Raw genomic sequence first — 17,627 nt, forward strand, 5'->3', positions numbered from 1 at the left:
ACCTCTGGGGACTTGGAATCTATTCCAGAGTTCTTTATCTTACATATCATGGCAGACTGAATGTGACCACAAATTCTTTGACATGTCTCCCTTCAGCAAGTTGGCTCTACTTTGCCTCTCCTTTAATACGGGCTGACTTAGAGACTTGCCTCTAACCAACAAAATGGGGTTGGGCTGAATAAGCTTGTACACTGTGCCTCATTCATGCTCATTCTTGGAGTGCCAACCACGGCACATGAAGTCTGTCTACCTTGAGTCCAGCATGCTGTGAGAAAGCTTCAGGGAGAGGCAAGGTGTAAGCACTGCAAGTGACATTCCCAGCTAGGTCCAGTATTCAAGTGAGCCCAGCCCAGGCACCTAAGCTATGGAGTGAAGAAGCCCCCAGTGACTACAGACTCAGCCATCAGAGTCTTCAAGGCTGAAGCCCCAAATGTTACAAAGCAGAGACAAGGCATCTCTGCTGTGCCTTCTTGGAATTTATGACCCATATATCCATGAGCACTAAGTTCTGGGGGCCATTTATTATGAACAATAGATAGCCAGGACAATCTGTCAATTATTTATTAGTAATTAGAACCTTAGAACTCCAATGAATGTGAGGTTTATCTTTAGTGTGATAAAAAGACACAACATAAAATTTGCCATCTTAACCATTTTCATGTGCATAGTTCAGTAGTGTTAAGTAATATTCACATTATAAATAAGATTACTAGAATTTATTGTTTAGCCCTGATAAATAGTAATAAAGGATGGATCCTTTATTTGCATTTCACAATAACTCTGTGAAGGAGGTAGGTAGGTATATTTTCCAATTTATAGATGAGAAATCACCAGTCAGTGGCATCATCTTGTCTCCTGGATCTTAAGCAGAGGGCATCTGGATCATCTGGTACCCATCCCACAGTTCTTGTCCAGAAATGGGGTAATTGTGAACATGAAAAGCAACCAAGCAACTGGTCTCACCATTTTGTTTCTTTTAATTAGGATATAACTGATATATAACACTATATTAGTTTCAAGTGTACAACTATTCAAAATTTGAATATATTGCAAAATAATTACCACAATAAGATTGTTGACATCCATCACCATGCATAGTAACACCTCTTTTTTCTTGTAATGAGAACTGTTAAGATCTACTCTCTTAGCAACTTTCAAATATTCAACATAATATTATTGACTATAGTCACCATGCCGCATATTACATTCCCTAGGACTTATTAATTTTATAACTGGAAGTTTATACTTTTTGAACATCTTCACCCATTTACCTCACCTACCCACTGCCCCAACAATCACCAATGTGTTTTCAGTACCTATTGAGATCAGTGTTTGTTTAGTGAGTTTAGAATTTTTGTGTGTGTGTGTTTTAGATTTCAAAAATAAGTGAGATCATATGATTATTTGTTTTTCCATTTCTTATTTCACCTAACATAATTCCCTCAAGTTTCACCCACATAGTGACAAATGTCAGGATTCCGTTCTCTTTTTATGGCAGAATAATATTCCTGCGTGTATGTGTGTGGGGGGGGGTGTCTATACAATTTCTTTATCCATTCATGCATTGATGGACACTTAGGTTGTTTTCCATGTTCTGGAAAGGTTCTTTTCATGTTCTGTAAGTAATACTTCAGTGAACACGGGGATGTAGATATCTTTTTGAGCAATAACCTAACTCATTTTCTTTGGGCAAATACCCCAAAGTAGAATTTCTACATGGTAGTTCTATTTTTTTTTTTGAGGGGTATCTATACTGCTTCCTATAGTAGTTGCCCAATTTACATGCCCACCAATAGTGCACAGGGGTTCTCTTTTCTCTACATGCTATTTCTTGTCTTTCTGATAACAGCCATTCTAACAGGTGTGAGGGGGTATCTCATTATGGATTTGATTTCTATTTCCCTGATGATCAGTGATGTTGAGTACCTTTTCATGTACCATGCATATGTCTTCTTTGGAAAAATGTCTGTTCAGATCTTCTGCTCATTTTTAATCAGATTTCTTTATTATTGAGTTCTATGAATCCTTTACATATTTTGATATAACCCCCAACAAATATATGATTTGCAAATATTTTGTCCCATTTGTTAGGTTTCTTTTCCATTTTGTGATTTCCTTTACTGTGCAGAAACTTTGGAGTTTGATATAGTTCCACTTATTGTTTGCTTTTGTTTGGTTTTATTTTTGTTGACTTTGCTTTTGGTGTCAAATACAAAAATCATTGCCAAAACCAGTGTCAAGGAGGTTACTACTTATTTTTTCTTCTAGGAATTTTACTGTTCTATGTCTTATGTTCAAATCAGTGGCCCATTTGAGTTAATTCCTATGTATGATATAAGATGGTGGTCCAGTTTTACTACTAATAAAAAATTAATCTTTAATAAATAGTAGTCCATTTATTAAAGAAACAGTTTTTTGCCATTATATATTCTTGGGTCCTCTGTCATAAGTTACTGGACCAAACATGCATTGGGTTCTCTATTCTGTTCCATTGATCTATGCATCTTTTTGTGTCAAAATCATACTGTTTTAATTATTATAGCTTTATAACCATTTGAAATCAGGAAGCATGATGCTTCCAGCTTTGTTCCTTTCTCAAGATTGCTTTGGCTATTCAGGGTCTTTTGTAGTTTCATATGAATTTTGGGATTGTTTGTTCTCTATGTGAAAAACACCATTGGAATTTGATGGGGATATCATTGAATCTGTAAATTGCTTGGGGTAGTATGGATATTTAAACAATACTAAGTGTTTAAATCCATTTGCACAGAGTAACCCTCTATTTATTTGTGTCTTCTTCAATTTTTATCATCAGTGTCTTACAGTATTTAGTGTATAGACCTTTCACTTGGTTAAATTTATTCCTAGGTATTTTATTCTTTTTAGTGCAATTGTAAATCAATTTTTTTCTTAATTTCTCTTTCTGATAGTTTGTCACTAGTGTATAGAGAAGCAACATATTTTTGTATATTGATTTTTGTATCCTACAGCTTTACTGATTTTGAGTGTGTTTATGTGGAGTCTTTAGTGTTTTCTCTATATGATATCATGCCATCTGCAAGTAGGGACAATTTACTTCTTTTCAATTTGGATGACTTTTATTTCTTTTTCTTACCTAATTGCTCTTGTTAGGACATCCACTACTATGTTGAATAAAAATAGTGAAAATTGGAATCCCTGTCTTGCTCCTGATCTTAGAGGAAAAGCTTTCAGCTTTTCACTGTTGAAGATGATGTGAGAAATGGACTCATCATATATTGGCCTTTAATATGTTGAAATGCATTCCCCTTATACCCAATTTGTTGAGTTTTTATCATAAGTGAATGTTGAATTTTGCCAAATGCATCTGTCTTTTTCTGCATCTATTGAGATTATCACATAATTTTTTCTCCTTCATTTCATTAATGTGATGTATCACACTGATTTGAAGATGCTGAGCCATCCTTGCATCCATGGTTAAATCCCACTTAGTCATGGTGTGTGATCCTTTTAATGTATTGTTGATTTTGGTTTGCTAATATTTTGTTGAGGATTTTGCCTATAAGTTCATCAAGGATATTGTGATTTTCTTCTCTTATGTCATCCTTGTCTAGTTTTGGCATCAGGGTAGTGCTGGTATTGTACAATTTGTTTGGAAGTGTTCCCTCCTCCTCCTCTTCTTCTTCTTCTTTATTTTTTTGAAGAGTTTGGGAAGGACAGGCATTATTTCTTCTTTAAATGTTTGGTAAAATTATCAGTGAAACTATCTGGTCCTAGACTTCAGCTTGCTGGGAGATTCTAGAATCTTTTCATTTTGCAAATCTGAGACTCCATACCTATTAAAAATTCCCCCCCTTTCCTCTACTAGTAACCACTCATCTATATTTTGTATCTATGCATTTGACTCCTCTAGGAACCTCATATAAGTAGAAGCATACAATATTTGTTTTCTTATGATTGGTTTTATTTCACTTAGTAAAATTCTTCCAGGTTTATCCATGTTGCAGCATGGATCGGAATTTTCTTCCTCCTTAAGGCTGAATATTCCATTGTATGTAGATACCACATCCTTTTAAATCAATTCATCCTTCAATGGACATTTGGGTTTCATCCTTGAATTCCACCTCTTGACCCTCATGAATAATGCTGCTATTAACATGAGTGTGCAAATATCTCTTCAAGATTCCACTTTCAGTTCTTTTAGATATATATTTAAAAATGGGATTGCTGGGGCGCCTGGGTGGCTCAGTGGGTTAAACTGCTGCCTTCGGCTCAGGTCATGATCTCAGGGTCCTGGGATCGAGTCCCGCGTCGGGCTCTCTGCTCAGCAGGGAGCCTGCTTCCCTTCCTCTCTCTCTGCCTGCCTCTCCATCTACTTGTGATTTCTCTCTGTCAAATAAATAAATAAAATCTTAAATAAAAAAAATGGGATTGCTGGGTCATATAGTAATTCTATGTTTATTTTTTTAAGGAAACTCCCTACTACTTTCCTAACAATTGCACCATTTATAGTCCCACCAAAAGTGTACAAGAGTTCCAATTTCTTCACATGCTCTCCAAGACTCTTTGTTGTCGTTTTTAATTTTATAGTAGCCATCCTAATGGGTGTAGTTTTGATGCTCTGTTTCATTATCTGAGAGGCAAGCCCTCCTTCATTCCTCTTCACTTAAAACAAAACAAAACAAAAAAACCTTAACATCACAGCCTGATTATTCTTTTATGAAGTTTTAAATAATTGTATCAAGTTCAAAAGAAATTATAACATCAGGATTCTGACTTAAATGACATTAAATTTATAAATTAACTTGGTGAAAATGATGTCATCTTATTATTGAGTGTTCTTATCCAGGAGCATGGTATTTCTTTCCACTTATTCAAGTTTTTTCTTATTCCATGAGTAAAATTCTACAGTTTGTTTTGTATTGACCTATATAAATCTCTTGCCAAAATTATTTCTAGGTATCTTTTACTCCAGTTGTTTTGCTAATACCACACCAGAATGAGGTGGGCGCAGGTAACAAGGAAGCCCAGGGGTAGGGACACTGAACTTTGACAGAAGGGCATCACTAATGGCCAAGCTAAGCCTTGAAGGAGATTAGCAAGAGGTGTCAACGAGAACAGGGAGAGGCATGCAAGCATGTAGCATATGTGTGTATGTGTTTGTGAGTGTGTGTTGGGAGCAGGAACGACCCAGTGTTCTGGGAACCTAAACAGGTGGGGATAACACTGGAGGGTGAATAGTGTGTCAGGGACAGCTTGCTATTCTCCCAGGCAGACTGTCCTATTTCACCGAAGATGAGAAGCAGATGATGGTCTTCAAGATGAGGACCATTAAGGCAGAGATATGTTTTAAATGGTCATTCTTCCAATAGTCCTGGAGGCTGGACATGAGAAGCACATGGAAGTTGGTAAAAGAGACCTTGCAGGAAGCTGCTGAGAGAACTTGGAAGGATGTGAGTGTCTAGATGGAGCTAAGGTAGAAGAGATGTAAAGGAGAGGTTTAAAAAAAAAATAAATAAAAAACCTCAGAAGAAATCTGGTTATGGGAAAGAGGAAGGGGGCTAAGAAGTAAGCTGTTTTCTGGTGTGGGTATCTTGATCACTGTGTGTCATCACCAGGAATGGCATAGGCAGAGAGTGACAGGTCCTGGGGAAGGCCGAGGGGGTATTCTCTGAAGCAGTTGCCCCAAGGGAGATGCTAGCAGGCATGTGGATAGACAAAGCTGAGCCTTGGGAGGGCTTAAGGATAAAGAAATCTGGGAGCCAGCTGCCTATAAACCGCAGCCAAAAGTTTGACCACAGGATAGTTTGGTTAGTAGGAATATAGGCGGTATTAAAAAACAGTGGCCTCCTGCCAGGGCTCAGGCCATTCTGTCAGAAAAGTCCTAGTCAGTGAAATCAAGGAGGGCCAAGGAGGGGAAGGAAGAGTCAGAGGAGAGAGAAGGGCATGGTCAGGATGGTGCTCCCAAGACATCCTCTGCGGCTAAGTCACACTGCAGTGGATACAGAGAGCCTTTGATTTTTGCCCCAAGAAACAAAGAAGTTCATCTGTGTTTTACTCTCTAAAAAGGCATCAACTTAGTCTTAAGAAGAGAGACATAAGCAATGGGCAGATTCCAATTCCCTAAAATACACTTTTGAAATATATAAAGTTCTGAATACAAATTCCAGGAAGACCAGCATTTTTGGTAGTGTTGAAATGTCCAGGATATCTGCATCTTCTGCGAAAAGCCTCATGCTGAGAGCAACAAGAGGGCAGAGTGTCCGCAAAGTCTCGCTGGGTGACCCGCTGTCCTACTTAGTTTATTTTGATGCTCTCTATAAATGTCTGGGGCCCGTGGCATTTAGAGGGAACAGGTTTTCCACTGCTATATGTTCTGCAGGAGATTTCTGTTCTGGTCTTTTCTAGGTACACAACTCCCTGGCCTGGCCTAACCCAGCTTCCCCTTCCCCCACACTATCGGTCACAGTTTGCTACTTGCTGTGGGCACTATCCTCTAAGGAAGCCACCAAACAGCACAGATGGAGAAATGATCTAATTACATTTTGTACTCCTTGGGCTTTGTTGCAAAGTAGAAGTGTCTGCATCTGTTTGTCTGCCCAATCATTACACAGGATTTTTTATTGTCCTAAGCATTAAGCCAGATACTAGCAATGTCAGGAAAACTGAGTGTCATGGGTGAGAAAGCATGAACTTTAGAGACAAGTACAGGAAAAAACCCTAAAGATTTGAGTCCATGCACAGAGGCTCTACAACTAACAGTAAAATATCATAGAGCAAGCTGAATAAACCTTCTGGGTCTCAGCCCGCCAAGTATATTATGTGGGCATCCCAAGAGGTTACCCAGGAATTAAAATCTCATAATACACACATTTCAAGTCTTCATTCCCCCCCTCTTCCTTTCTCTTCCCTTCCTCTTCTTTTCTGAGAGAGAGATATGGATCATATAATAAGACACAAGCAGTAGAAGGCATCCATTTGTTATCCTGGTAACCCTCATGACAAGCTACAAACAAGCTCTGCAATCTTGAATGTGGCCTCCAGAATTCAGCTCACTCTGCTTCTCCAAATTCTTTTACTCCCCTCCGTTTCATCCAGACGCCAGAATGGTGAGGCTGCCCCTTTCAATGCAGCCGGCCCAGCTTTGCTGTGAGGTGCCAGTGGGTGCAACACCTTCCCTCAGAGAGAGTGGAAAGTGGAAGTCTACGACTCAGGGAGTGATGCCATACCCAGCTCTCAGAGCCAAATCTTGAGATCAGGAAGGCTAGAAGACTGCATTGGTGCCATAGGTCCAGATGGGCCAGCCCTTGGCATCTGGAATATCTGTAACTGTGCAGAAGTGAGGTCATTCCTCACCCTGGTTATGGGCTCAGGCTTGCCTCTCCATGAGCCCCTGCATCACCCATCTCTCACCCCCACCCCCAAACACTTCAATTTCCACTGAAGTGAAAGTGAAAGGGTCTGGAAACTCATGTTCATCACTAAGCACTTCTTTTGCTCCTAAAGTATGCCAGTTTCACCTTAACACTGCCACTACTCAGTCCTTGGTATGCAGTTAGCTCACATGCATACATAGGCCCCTGGGCCCTCACCTGAAAGATGGAAAGAACCTTTCTAGGTCTGAGGATGGTGTTCCAGAGAGATCACATGGCTTTCTCCCAGGAGTGCAAAAGACAAGCCCAGGAGCATAAATCCTGAGTTTTGGGAAATCTGTCAGCTGTGGAAGCTGAGTTTCCATTCTGCAGAAGCAGAGAAGTTCAAGGCTGTGGGGCTTGGGGCTAGAGTCAGGAACTGTGCTATGGGAACTGTGCTATCAGAAGCTACCAGGAGGATGTACTACTTCATGTGGGTGCCTGAGGACCTGGGGTCCCTCCCACCAGGCAAAGTTTCTCCAGCCCAAAAGTAAGCCTAAAATTGGACATAGCTTGCAATTCAAAATTGGAGTAGAAATTTTCAAAGGTCACCAGAAACCTTTGCAGGTACCAAGGGACATTAGAATAGTTAGAGCACAAGACATAGGGAGGTAGGGCCATTCCAGATGGATGACAGCTCAGCTAACTAATCCTTATCAAGAGGTCCCCCGGAAGCCCTTTGTTCACACCATCTGTGAGCTTCTTTGCTATAGTTCTGGGTGCACAGAGCAGCTGGAGACAGGCAGTGCTAAACTCTGAATGGGACGGAATGGCAGTAGACCATCAATGGGAGGTAGCCTTTGCCTGCAGAGGAGATTCCAACTGGAGGAATGCAAAAAGGTAAATAGGAAGGGAGAAGGGAGGTGCCAGCTAGGTGTGACATTCCAAAGCATGAACTTTCCAAAATAGAATGCTGATGTCATAAAGTTCTTGAACATGGAAAAATATCTCTGCTCCAGCAAAGAAAGAGGGTGCTTGAGGTTGGGCCATGGTCAAACACCAATAGAGAGAGGGTGCCACCATGCTGGCCACACCTTATACAAGGGCCACACCTTACACAAGAGCCACACAAGAGGTGACATGTGCTGTGTGGCCCTGTTGGCATTCAGTGCACAACCTCAGAGCAATTGCTGGAATCTGGAATGAAAGTATATGTTTGGGACCCAAAAGTCTGAAAGATATGTTATTCCTGGAAGGATACTTGCCAAATCAGCTACTCAAGGTCTAGTATCAGGAAATGAAACTGCATTATTCTTCAGACTTTCAGTCAACAAATACATTTTTCCACTTGCTTTAGAATAAACTGTGATGTTCCAAAATGCTCCTATTCATAGTTAATATAGCTACACCAAGAAATACTCAGATAAGCCATCGTGCCAATGGATATTATGCAAGAGGACCCCAACAAGTAGGGTCAAAGGGAATGACAGAAGGATCAGTGGCCATCAAATCAGTGGCCCCCCTCACTCTGAGTCACTGAGTGGGACGCTGTTGCAGGTTGCATGGCCATTCCCTCCCAGAGGCAGTTAGAAGAGGATTCCAACAAAAGCCTTGATGATATAATTCTGAAAAAAAGAACAACAATGTGGTTGCCCCATGTCCACAGCTTTAAAAAAAAAAAAAAAAAAAAAAGAAATCAATATAAGAATAAAAGGAGGGAATGAATTTGGAAACAACAAAACAGATGGTTCCCCTTTACTTAAAATCAGCTTCTACCAGGAATCCACGTTTGTGAGAGAGTTTAATGTACTGTACTACACTTGAGTGCTGATAAGGAATGTGCTGTGTCTCTGGGTTTAGTGTAGAAAGAAAAGCTGTGAAATAGTATGCATATTAATTAATCTGCTCACAGCTCTTTGTGGAGGAACTGTTTGTGCCCAAGGGCACCACGGGAAAGGAAAGAAACTGGGGGAGAAAAGTGAAAAAAAGATTGAATGCAGCCAAGAGACACTGGCATGTATTTCAGGAGTGGGCTGGGAAGTGGTGGGACTGGCGAGAGCAGGGTCCTGTCCACTGGCTATGTGCGCGCGGAGGCTACAGGAGACCTGGAGCAGCTGGGTGGCTCTTAAAATACATCTATGAATGTCTGAGCTACTAGCACAGGACAGACCCTGTGCTTAGTAGGTGTCCAGACTCAGTGTGCACTGTTTATCTGTCACATCTCAACTTTCTTGACTGCCCTACAGGACACGGTCCCTGTACACCAACTGATAATCACAAGATCCCTTCTAAAGGAAACAGGGAAAAGGGTAAAGCTGAGATTTCAGATATTAAGGTTGCCTACAGAAATGTTCTCCCTTATCTGTGGTTTCAGTTTCCACAGCTTAAGTTACACACAGTCAGCTGAGGTCCAGGAGCAGATGCTCCTCCCCTGACATGCAGTAAGAAGGTCAACAACAGCCTACATCACAATGCCTACTCATTCACCTCACTTAAGCTCATCACGTGGGCATTTTATCATCTCACATCATCACTGGATGGGGGAGTACAGTTCAGTAAGATATTTTAAGAGAGAGAGGGGAGACCATAACCACCTAACTATTAATAAAGTGTATTGTTTTAGTTATTTTATTTTATTATTAGCTATTGTTGTTAATCTCTTATTGTGACTAACTGGTTAATTAAACTGTGTAGGAAAAAATATAGTTTATATAGGGTTTCAGGCATCCACTGGGAATGCTGGAACACATTCTCTACAGATAAAGGGGAACTACTGTACTTTATTTAAAGGCAAGTTTAGGCATGGCGAATAACAAAATGATTGGTAGCAATCCATAGCAATCTATAGCAGGGCACCTTCAGGGTCCCCCCTAATGCTAAATATAACCTGAGCTCCCCCCTCAGAAATGCTACTAGTTTCCTAACCCTGTCCCAGGACTTAACCCATTAGGAGCCCAAAAGCAAATCCTCTTATTTCAAATACCTACATCAACTGAGAGGCTATGCCACTAAGGTCTGAGAATAAGTGTATAAGAATAAGTTAAAAACTGCATACTGTATGAATGCCTGGATGGCTCAGTTTGTTAAGTGTCTGACTCCTGATTTCGGCTCAGGTCATGATCTCAGGGTTGTGAGATCCAGCCCTGCACTGGGCTCCATGCTGAGTGTGAAACCTGCTGGAGTCTCTCTCTCTGTCTCCTTCTGTTCCCCTCACCTCCCATTCACACTTGTGTACACTCAAAAAAAAAACAAAACAAAACAAACAAACAAAACACACACACACACACACACCCCCTGCATATTGTACACAGGGCAGAAAGGTGAATTTATGTAACATATTTTTTGTTTGTTTCCCTGAGCAGAGGTGAAGCTCCAGAATATTCGAGATAAAATATTTTTTCTCTTTCAGAGTATCTTTGGCTTAAAGTTGAGACAATGGAATAGCATATTTGTAGTTCTAATTGTCTGAAATGTTTATTTGCTCCTTTGTTTTGTTTTGGATACAGACGTTCCCCAATCAAGAAGAAAAATAAAGAGGGAACAGAAGGGAGGTGTGTTTGAAAGTGGCTACCCAGTGAGGCTGAAGGTTTGAGAACCAATGATTTTCCCGAATATGAATTTAAACTAAGCAGGCCCTTTCTGAAAGACTCACAGTGCAACCAGGAAATACCTCCCTTTCCTTTTCCACGGAGTCACACCCCCTAAATGTCACAACATTATAGCATTATCAAGACCTAAGTTCCAAATGACTATGAACAACACAAGAATTGATTGAGAACTAAAAACTCAAAACATTTCACACCGACTAAACATTGATTTGAACCTCCAGGGCAAAACTCCCCATCTCTCTGGAATAAAGTTAATTGAACTCCTAGATAAATTCTTCTCACATGAGTAAATATGCAAAACTGTCCCCTGGGTGGGTCTGAAGTATACTTCCAGAAGCAGCTTCTATCACCTGTATTTTCTACACATCTATGCTATTTCCTATTCATGTTACGCTTGGTTCTGACCGTTACCTTGGATCCCAATGCTTATTTGTTACTGTTGGTCTTCAGTATTTTATGTAATACAATTTAACAGGTTATTTATCATAAAGTGATTTAAGAGGACTTGGACTTCTGATCTAAGCAAAGTTTGTAATTTAAATCACCATGTGCCTTGGTGCTTTGTGGCTTGCTGATAATCTCTTGTTAAGATGTTTTCTCCTAGAGCACATGTATCATGCAATTTTTATAATGTGATATGAGTCAAAATTGATATGTGCTAAGGATATATTTCTGCTCACATGTTTTTCCTGTATATTCCCTGTAAACCCCACCTGACATGAATGTCTGCACCACTCAGGCATGTTCCTACATGAGAACACATGCCCAGAGGAATGAGTGCACACTGTCGTCACTGACACTTGCTGAAGAACCAAGGGCAGAGCACGGTCTTTTCTGAGCTCTCAGAGGGCCCTGGGGATGCAACTACACCAGAAGAGACTTGCAGTTAAGGCACTAAAGTGTTCTCAATACCAAGTCTTCCCTGTTTAAAAAACTGTGCCAACCATAACGATTTTATTTTCATAATCCTGGAAAGAACAGAGATGAAAAGAAACAGAAGCTTGGAAAAGCTAAGTGAGCAGTCTAAGATCAACAAAAAGCAAGTGGCAGAACCCAGAGTTTGAAACCTATCATCTCACAGGCCCTCCATAGAGGCAGTGGGGTAGGTGGCTGCAGACTGGGGAAAATCCCAATGTGTATTCCCCACTTGTTCCCCCTGCATACTCAGCTGAAATCCAGTACACTGGCTGGCAAATAAAACCACTGTGGAGGCACTGATTGTAGCCCAGTGACTGAAAGAGTTACCCGCCCCTTCTAAAGGCATATTTATGAACTCAAAAAACCTGGAAATGTCTATACACCTTGCAAGGAGAATGTTGAGGAAACACGTTTGTTAAAGCATCTTGCTACTGCCTTCATTGTTTCAATTCTGGTGACATTGGCAGGAACCTGGTCAGCCTATCTTTAATGTTTGGAATATTTAATGTATGCATATTTTCAATGCGCTGCTCTTTTGACATGTTGGTGCCACATCTCCAGTGTAGTGATGCTGGGTCAAAAGCTCTGACTCCATATCACCTCACATCAACCAATTTCAGCAAAATAACCCCAGGACTTCCCATTGAATGAACAAGTTGTTTTGCTACTGATTTAGCCTCACTGCTTTGCTGATGCTGACGAATGAACACTCCACTCTTCAATCCTTGCCACCTCCACCCACTCACTCCAAAGAATCTTACTGGTAAGATGAAGTCTGCTCAAGCTACAGGTCACAGTATTGCAATTAGTCTGTGTTGGTCATGAGACTTTCCAGTGTGCATGGGGCTGGGGGCTGCAAAGGCCAAAATGAGGGGCTCAAGGCCATGCTGGTATCATGGAAAGGCAAGATTTTACTTAAAACTGCTCACTTACAGGATGGTTATTCATATTGCAAAAGGTTAACTAAGGATGCCTTTAAATAATGCACTTTATACAGGTATTCAAAAGTCTGCCTGAATCCTCCCAGAACATTGACAATTTTTAGGAGCAGCTTTTATATAAAAGAAGGCACAGAGGTGGCAGGGTAGAAGGGAGGCATGTAAGAATGTGGGGGTGGGGGATCCCCTCCCATTGTTTATGGAGGTCTTACCATGCTATTCCTCTCCAGCCAACAGAAACAACATTTGGACTCACATCTTTGCAAACAGAGTATCTCCCTACACGGTGCATCAGATGTGACAGGTGTGATGACCGAACACTTTCTAATTGAGAGATGAAGTATTCAGTACTGCTCATGAACCCCAGAATAGCACCAACTAGTGTCTTGGATAGAAAACTTACATAAGAAAATACCTTTTTATTCTCTTATAATAGAAATAACTCTCTAGAAAAATACAGGTCAGAGTTAATGAGAAAGATGAGTCAAGTCCAGGGTGTAGCACTTTTAATTTATGTCACGCTAAATGTGGAATAAATTAATTGCTTCCGATTTATGGATTGAGTTTAAAGTTTTTACAAAAAAGAAAAATCTTTCGCCTCTCATGGTTCAGCTGGAATCCTTTTTATTCCTTGCACATCAACTAGTATAAGTCAAATCTAATGGTTTCAAATGTCTCTTTTTCTTCAGGATCTGGATTTCTCTTTCCTTCTTCAATCCCACTGTCACAAGGAACATCAGCAGATTTTCTTCTACTACCCCAAAACAAAAATGGAGGTACCTTCATTTCCTTTTTAACATCACCTAGGTTCTAACAGAATCATTTAAAGTACGTTTTGTGGGGGGTTTTTTGTTTTTTTGTTTTGTTTTGATGATAGGTGAAAATTGAACAAAATGCCATTAGGTGGAGATACACAGGGATACATTTAGAGATGATGTGGGCTTGGAAAGGGTTTTTAAACCCATCATCAAACATGGCCTCCGAAACTCTGAGGAGGGATGATTAAAAAGAGGTCAGGAAAAAGGGTCAGTGAATGTGGTGCTGGATGAAGGGTACACTGGGGGTTCAGTGTATTATTCTTTCAACTTTGGTGTACCATTGAGACTTTCTATCATAAAACAAAACAAAACAACTTTAAACACAGATTTTCCCATTTCCCCCCTTTATTTAACAAGACCCTCTTGGCTATGGAGATTCCATTTTCATGCCGTAGGTGGGGCAGGGTGGGAGAGAGCACCAGACCAGCTACAAACCAACCTTTGCTTCTTGTAAAGAAAACAAGGATGTTGGATAGAGGGAGGAAAGGAAGGAGGTGGAGGGCTCTTTCTCACATTCTCTCACAGGCTTGGCACCTGTGGTCTGATTTCCAAAAAGACAGTGCACACAACAACCAGGCACACAGTATGCAATAATTCATCCGAAAATTTGGCTCCCATTACTTCCTGTCCTAGCCAGAAGGGACATCTGACTGCCGCGGGGCCACCTCAGAGGCCCATCTTCAGTTCTGTGAGGATTTTGGAGTCGGACCCCTCTCGGAGGACCACATCCTGCACCAACGCAGACTGTCCTGGCAATCACACCTCAGCAAGGAAAAGTTGGCTCGCTCTGGGGTTTGTTACCAGGCTGCTCACCCCACAGGCTGCCGGTCTGCGCAGCACGCCTCTCCCTTTGGGCTCTGACTAAACACGCTGGCCAGGAGGAGGGAGACGGACAGATACACAGACAGGCGCGCTCGCACCACCGCCTGAGCCCAATTCTAACTAGAAAACGGAGCCACCCACCCACCTTCTATCCTTCAAATCAGCTAAGCCCTCAGCTGGTGTCTGCTGTACTGAGCACCGGGACAGGGCCAGGGAAGGCGCAGACGTGAGTCCCGGCCGCTAGCCCGGCGGCGCCCGCGCATCTGACGCCGCAGAAGGACTGCGCTCACCTGAGGTCTGGATGCCAGAAGCCCAAGCCTCTGAGTGCAAGGGGACCCCCCCACACACACACACGCACACTAAGGAAATGAAGGCAACCAGATGAAGCTTTCCTCTGATCTTTCAGAAAAGCCAAGAGACCCCACTGGCATCCTCTCCAAAGCAAGACTGGAAGCGCCCACTCTACTGGAGTCTTGCAGAAAACGCGCAAGCTATCAAAGCCCCTTCCCTTAGAAAAGTGCCTAACTCTGCCGGTAATCCATTCCTCTCTGTCCGCAGCGCGGAGAGCACACACCGAGAGGTAGAAATCATGTCTAGGGAAATCGAGACTAGAACTTGATCCCTAAAAGCGTGTCCACTCTGTCTCCTCTCTGACCAGGGGCTGGCGACTCCCAGGGCTGTGGGCTGTCCTGGCTGCCAAGGACCAGACAGCTCTCGGAAGCAGCGGGCTCCAGGAGTCCCCGCCTTCGTCCTGGTTCGAGGTCGGGAGTCCCCATCCCAGCGCGCTCGAGCCCTCGCCTTCCTTTTTCCCTTTGCTTGGCGAAGGCAATCCAAGCCGGTTTCCCTTCCCGGTCCCATTTGGACCTCGGTCCCCAGCTCCGCGGCTGCCCCGCTCACCAGCCCCAGCCGGTCTCCTTTGGGTCGCTTCAGGGGGTCGCCTGAAACCGCAGAGTCAATGCCTGCCGCGCGCCGTCAGGGCCTTGGGCAGTTCCGCTCCTCTGCGCTCCCAGGTCTGGGTCTCACTAGCTCCCAGCGACTTTGCACAACAGCCCCTCCGTGTCGCTGGGGCGCCTGGGGTGGCGAGGCGCCAAGCTGCAGCCGAGGCTGACAGCAGCCGGCCCCTTCCTCCGCATCTTCCTCGCCCGCTCTGCTCTCCCCTCGCTCTTGGGGACCCCTCGCCTCCCAGGTCCAGCCGCCGCGACCACCCGGACTCACCGCGGGCAACGCGCCGCCGCAGGGTCTGCGCGCTCCCAGGCGGAGCCAGGGCGCCCTCCCGCGCAAGGGCCGCCTCCTGCTCCCGCCCGCAGCCCCCGCCCAGCTCCTTGCGGGCCCCTCTGCCCGCCCGCGCTGCCGGGGCGGTCGGGACTTACCTCCCCGACAAGGTGACCCGGCCGGTGCGCCCAGGCGGCCGCCCGCGCGTCTCCGGAGCCGGCGAGCGTGCGGGGCGCCGAACGGTGCGGCGCCCGCCTCTGCTCCCCAGCTCCCCAGCTCTCTCCTCCTCTGCCCTCCCCCCTCCCGGCCTCCCCTCCGCGCGGCTCTCCGCCCTGCGCTAGCCTCCCGCGCCCCTCGCTGCCCCGCGTGTGCTGGAGCGCGGGGCTAGGGGCAGCGGCGGCAGCCCAGGGCAGCCGGGAGCTCGCGCGTGGCGGCAACCGGGCGGAGCCGGGCCCTCCAGCCCCTGGGAAAGGAAAGGGTGCGGGGAGACGCCCCCAGCGCGCGCCTACTACGCAGGTTGGGCGAGGGGCGTCCCGGGACGCGCCACTGGGCTAGCCAAGCCTGGCGACACACGTGCTGAAGGCGGTGGCCAGCAGGCTCTGGGGGAGGATGGCAGCTAGGAAAAGGGAACGGCCCCGTGGAAGGCGGCCACCAACTTTGCACCAAGCTGACTGGGCCCCTGGAGGTGATCAAGTCTGGCGGGTGGCCCGGGTCCGGTGTCTGGGAATGTGAAAGCGACAGAGACTGGAGGAGGGGTCAGACTCTGGGCACTTGGAGGACAGGGATTTGCAGCTTGGCTGTGAGAAATGACGGTTCCTCTTGGTCCTAAAGGCCTCCCCAAAGCTCCTGTATGGTTTTGAGGTTCAGAAGGACCCATCTTCAGGGTCTGGCATCTGTTCAAGCCCTGAGCAGCCAGCTATCCAGGGGAAAACAGGTGCTGGCCCAAATTCCTAGACACCTTGCTCAGCCCCAAACCAGTCTGTTTTCTTCCAATGTTTGCACTTTGGCAGTTGGAATTAAAAGAAAACTAAAGCTGTGGGGGTGGGCAGGCTGGGGGGCATAATCCTGGTGAGGAAAATGGGAATAGGGTAGCAGAGCAGAGTGAGGATCACCTCCCAAGATATCCTGCATTTGAAGTGTTGGGGGAAGGGGAGAATAGCGTCTTTAGTTTGAATTCTATAGAGAAAGAACCTGAATGAAACATCTATCAAAAAGGGGGTCACAGGTTATTTAGGAAAACATTCTGTTGAGCCCATTGTTATCTCAGGCGCAGTCTTGCTAGCTGAGGCCCTCATGGTCAAAGCTGGTTACATCCACTGAAACCCTCCTTAGCACAGAGCCCTCCCTCCTGCACACCAACCCTTCGCCCCTGAGAAGGCACTGCTTCACCTGGCAGGCTGCCTCTAGCAGTTTCCAAAGGGCAGGAGTTGAAGGTGGTACAAGAACCACAGGTGCCTCCTTATGCCCCCTTTGGCGGGGGGGGGGGGGGTTGTCACCCGTGGAACATCAGCAACCTAAAGAAAATGCTGAAGTCCGAGTGCTGCTGTAAAAGGCGTTCGGATGGAGGGGTCATCAGAATCAGTACCATCTGTGGTTTGCCTTTACCCACCTGAATTGCATCCCATCTCTGTCTCTTCAGCCTGGCAAAGGCAACTGCGGTTTCTTCCTCTAGATACGCAGAGCTATAAAGTCATGATTTGGTACATCTCTTCCATCTAGGAGAACTTCTCAAATGGGAAGAACCTGCTTTCCCCATCTTACATTAGCAAAGTTGCTCCTTGTTCCTAGAGTCCTTTCCAGAACAAAAAATTCTCTCTCTGAACCACTGGGTTGAAAAGACGCAGTTAGACTCATTCGATGTGCAGAATCATTCCCTTTTATCAGATAAAGAAGCTGAAGTCTTTCTTTGCGAAGGTTAACTAAGATTTTTATAGCTACCCAATATACAAAAGTAGGCTGTAACTCAGGTTCCTGCCTTTC

General features: G+C 44.4%; 1 protein-coding gene across 3 annotated transcripts in view; it reads right to left on the reverse strand.

Annotated features, from left to right (window-relative positions):
- SYNDIG1 (synapse differentiation inducing 1) overlaps nt 1-15,935 on the reverse strand; it is a 179,845-nt gene extending 163,910 nt beyond the window's left edge. Inside the window, exon 1 of one of the 3 annotated variants that reach the window (XM_059406428.1) lies at nt 15,806-15,935. The gene's annotated coding sequence lies outside the window, so the exon portion shown is untranslated. The other 2 variants (XM_059406430.1, XM_059406429.1) reach the window with 2 other exon arrangements.
- Between the last annotated feature and the right edge of the window lie 1,692 nt (nt 15,936-17,627).

The sequence above is a fragment of the Mustela nigripes genome, chromosome 7 (genome assembly GCF_022355385.1).
Source record: "Mustela nigripes isolate SB6536 chromosome 7, MUSNIG.SB6536, whole genome shotgun sequence".
Lineage (NCBI taxonomy): Eukaryota > Metazoa > Chordata > Mammalia > Carnivora > Mustelidae > Mustela > Mustela nigripes.